Source organism: Nanorana parkeri, unplaced genomic scaffold (assembly GCF_000935625.1).
Source record: "Nanorana parkeri isolate BGI_ZX_2015 unplaced genomic scaffold, ASM93562v1 scaffold1376, whole genome shotgun sequence".
NCBI lineage: Eukaryota > Metazoa > Chordata > Amphibia > Anura > Dicroglossidae > Nanorana > Nanorana parkeri.
The window spans coordinates 133,370-138,154 of record NW_017307644.1 but is presented as its reverse complement, the minus strand read 5'-3'; the positions used below and the strand labels follow the sequence as shown (position 1 = coordinate 138,154).

The window sequence follows — 4,785 nt, the reverse complement described above, 5'->3', positions numbered from 1 at the left end:
TTTCCCACCATTGTGGGGAGATCTCTATTTACTTCCTGTTGTGCATCCGGAGGAAATTTACATATTAAAAAAAAAACAACAAAAAAAAAAAAACACAAAAACACACAACGGATAGAGACCTTAAGCCTTCTTAGCTACATTAAAAAAAAAAAAATTGGGCAGTTAAACTTGTACTGTAGTTGCCCTTTAAATATGCAAATAAAACCACTTACCTGGAACGGGACAACCTCAAAAGTGGCTTTCGGAAGCTGCAAGGGGTCTAAATTTGTGACACTGTCCTGTAAAGGAACAGAAGATTGTACAAAGAGTCAGCATGTGCAGTGCACCCAATCAATGACATACACAACCTGCAGGAAGTGGAGACACACACCGGGGTTTGAGCATCTTTTGCTGCTTGCTCTGTCAAGTACTCAAGCTTCTCTTCTAAGGCCTTTGTAGACTCTTCTATGGCATACGAGTCCTGCACGGCCTTTTCAACTTCACTCTAAAGAAGAAAATTAAAATGACTGAGATTACAGACTGATGCCTTGATATTAGCCTTACAGAAGGTAAAACAGAAACTTTTCCTTTGATTATTTTAATATATATATAAAAAATTTATTGGCAGGCTGCTTAATAGGAAAACCCAGCAGTAGCACTGCACTTTGACTACTCTTACAGACAAATGAGTCAGCTGGTGCAATATCTAAAGTAGGGTTTGTCAATTCTCTAACTCTGAATGAGGTGTATGTGTGTGTATTCTGATAGCCTGCTATAAAAGGTGCATTCAAGTCATCACAACATACATACAGTAGAAGTAAGTCCGCCTTGTAATTAGTGGACCTCAATACCTTGCTCTCACCATCAGCTGGATACAAGTGATAAAAATGAAATATTTAAAGTGGTACCCCTGCCAAATCACATTTTCAGCTCTGAATAGAGTGGGAAAGAGTAAGATAGGATATGATGATATATGCAAAAAAAGTAAATAAAACATTTTTTTTTTTATAGTGAGATGGAGAAGGGTTAAAGCATTTGCCAGCACTATGAAAGAAGTGAGGAAAAGTCTCTCCAAACAGAACAGAGCAAGAAAAAACCGGACAGAATTTGTTAACCCCCCCAAATACATACTTATAAATGTAAAAACTACAGAAAGAAGCAACGTCACTGCCCTGGTGATTTGACAGTACTCGGGCCTAGCAATTGGCTGCACCATTACACTGAAACAGGTCACATGCTCCCCCATACCAGAAGTGGGGGATATTTTTTCAAGGTAGAGGTAGACTGTGAGAATATTTCATTCTGCCTACAACAGACTGATGCTATCATTTCTGCCTAGGTAAAGCCGCTGACTGGAGCTCAAAATTCATCGATAAAACCTAAAGCTTCTTTTGAAAAATAAACATTTGCTCTACATTGTGACATGTCGGGAATTTATTCCTGCAGACTTTTGTAAAGTTACTGAAAATGTTTATAATTATACGTACTAATGAAAGATTTATATTTGGCCCCTTGTTTAACTTCTATTGCTCTTTCGCTGGCAGAGACACATTTCATTTTACACATGCATTTGTGCATTTTATTTCTTTTTACATAAAACGCACCTAAAACGCCCAAAACAATATATATTTTCCATAGAATAAAATGCCGGTAGTTGCAGTTTTTTCCGAATCTATTTTTCCAGTAAAAATGAAATTGAAATTAATTTTAGTGTGCAAAAACATAAAATAGGATTTCAAGATTTTCTGTTAAATGTAAAAGATGAGCTTGTGTCAGGTAAATAGCTTCCAAATATCTTAAGCCCCTGAAATAGCTTCAAACTATGTTTTTGAAGGTTCTCATTCATCCCGGTCATGGTAGACCTGTAAAAAAATAAGTCAAGGCAACTGGACTTGCTTTATTTTGCTGGACAACTGATTAGCTTTCTCAATTCAGAATTGAGCTTTTGATGACAGTGACAGTAACGGGATGAAAACAAACTTACAACCGCAATGGCAGCTGTAAGCATTTTCTACATATATGCCATGGTGCCCACACCTCGTCCTAGCTGCACCCACTGTCATGTTTCCTGGATCATCTGTATCCTGTGGTAGCCCAGAACCTCAACAAAAAAAACATGTCAGGATGGTGAGCTTCTGGAGATCTGTAATCTCCAATTCGCTGATCTCACGTGTAGTGTGAACCTGGAAAATCCCAACCACAGAGCCGGGTAAACAAGCAGGCTCGGCACTGGTTTCGCTTAGTCTACTTATGGAGAGTGCAGGGATGTTATTAGGAGCCCAATAGACATCTGATGTTTCCTTCTTTCTTTTTAAGCAGATAATTTTTATTGAATGTGTGTAAAAAAACAAAAAAACCAGGAACATTACAAAGAAAAAAGGAAGAACACATGACTCCAGCACATATTAGTAATAGAAAACAGTGAATCATACACTCTAATATTGTAAGTTAGTTGTATTTGATTGTTTACCCGATTAATCGAACTTAATAATCGGCTAACTAATCGATTTTGAAAATAATCGTTAGCTGCAGCTCTAGTGTGGTGCACTATGCGAGCACTAGGAGATGTACCAAACTGTGATTAATGAAAATTATACGTAAATCTCAAGAAGCACGGAAATATAACCACCGGGATCAAAATCAACAAAATGTTTTTGCTGCTGATCCCTCTATATTGACATGTAATACGTTCAAACTATGGTGGATGCACCGATACCGGTTTTTCAGGATCGAGTACCAATATTTTTTTTCAGTACTCGCTGATAGAGTACCGATGCCTTGTGCCCTGATTCTTAGGAAGTTGGGCAACGGATCGTGACCCATTGCCCGGCTTCCTAATTGCCTGTGAAGCTGGTGTTCTAGCGAAAGGACACCGGTTTCACTTGCCGAGGCTGCCTGACCAATCAGGAAGCCGGGTGGCAAGTCATGAAGTGCCATCTGGCATTCCCGATTGGTCAGGAAGCCAGGATGCTTGCAACAAGTGAAGCCGGCTTTCTAACCAACCAGGAAGCCGGGCGGCAAGTCATGACCCGTCTCCCTGTTTGGCTAAGAAGCCGTCTTCACTTGTTCCTAGGCAACCTAGCTTCCTGACCAATCAGGAAGCCAGGAGGTTGGTCATTACGTGCCACCTAGCTTCCTGATTGGGTTAGGAAGCCAGGATGCCTAGCAACAAGTGAAGCCGGCTTCCTAGCCAATCAGGAAACTGGGAGATGGGTCATAACCCACCGCCCGGCTTCCTGATTGGAAAGGAAGCCGGCTCCATGCTCCCTCAGCACTGCAGGTAAGAGGGAAAATTCCCTCCCACCGGAAGTTCCGGTATCGGAGGTAAGTATCGGAGCATTTGGGCGAGTACAAGTACTTGCCCCAAATACTCGGTATTGGCACCGATACTAGTATCAGTATCGGTGCATCCCTAGTTCAAACGCTACAATTTTGTCACGCTCAAACATCCAACTGGACAGCGTGGGAGGAGAAGTGGAGATCCATTTTCTTACTATTAATCTTCTGACAGTAAACAATGCTCTATGAATAGCTAAGATTGCATGAAAATCCAACAGAGGGGTGTCAAAAACACCCAAAACACATGTCAGAGGAGTATTATCAATAGACGTTCTAAATACAGAATTAAATCGTACAGAGTACTAAACTCCAATAACGAACCAATTTGGGGCATCTCCACATTAAATGTATCAAAGAACCTTGATAAAATCCACATTTTGCATAAGAAGGACCAGCTCTAAAACCTTCTTCAAACAAGAATTCTGCTGTTCGATAAATGCTGTGTAGGATAAAAAGTTTAGTGAGTCTATGGGTTTCCTCACACACTCCAAAGACATGCTTGTGGGGGTAATTGGCTCCTATCTAAATTGGCCATTGTAGGTATGCGTGTGAGATAGGGACTGATGTGAATGTGCACAATGTAAAGCACTGCATAAAATTATTGGCACTATATAAATACCTGTAATAAATACAAAAAACAGCACAGTATGACTTATGTGTTTGTATGCCTGGAAGCTAGAAGGCGGTTTCTAGAGAGCCTGTAGCCGGTCACTTTATATGTTTTCCTGGTGTCACTTACACACCTTTGATACCACTTGTGTGTTGCATGACCATTGGATAGGTTTGTATTTATATGTGCACGCACATGCGAAGGGGGGCTTTTATTTATTTAAAGTCTTTTTTATTTCTTTTAAACTTAAACAATTTAAAAAAAAAATGTTTTAAAAATAAACTTAATATTATTGCTATCACAAGACCTGTGTGTGACAGTATAGTGCAGGTGATAGATTCTGTTTAAAAGAAACATCAGAGGTCTATTAGACTCCTAATGTCACCCCTTCACTCTGCCCATGTAGACTGAGCAAAACTAGTGACGCCCCTGCTTGCTTACACAACTCTTTGGTTGGGATTTTCAGGTTTCAGGTCACGACTGCTTGTGACCTGAAACCTGACAACTGCCAAACATTACACACTGTCCCCCATCTCCAGAATGTGCAAAACAGCAACAAGTAACAGATCGCTGTTGTTTCCACCCCCCCTGTGACAGACCCCCGTACTCAGGATGAGTATGTCCGCCGCTGTCTTCTTCCTTGCTGAGGAGATATTGGAACCCGCTGATCTGTAGCTCCCAGTTTCCCCAGTCACTAGCCAAGGCTCGAGTGTAGGGAAAACAAACTCTGATTTATTGAGCAACTGCACAAACTTATATACAGCAAGTGATGAAATCAGAATATAATCCCATCACATCCCCCCTCCCCTCCCAGACCATCGGTCTGCTCAACACCACAGGTGTCCACCTGCTAACGA

The 4,785-nt window shown here is 40.8% G+C and overlaps 1 long non-coding RNA gene across 1 annotated transcript in view; it reads right to left on the bottom strand.

Moving 5' to 3' along the window:
* Positions 1-236: 236 nt before the first annotated feature.
* Positions 237-4,785, bottom strand: part of LOC108797974 — a 4,750-nt gene continuing 201 nt past the window's right edge. Inside the window, exons 2-3 of the long non-coding RNA XR_001941920.1 lie at positions 371-484; positions 237-278 (exon numbers count right to left, since the gene is read on the bottom strand). This is a non-coding gene — a long non-coding RNA (uncharacterized LOC108797974). The remainder of the gene's footprint in view (positions 279-370; positions 485-4,785) is intronic.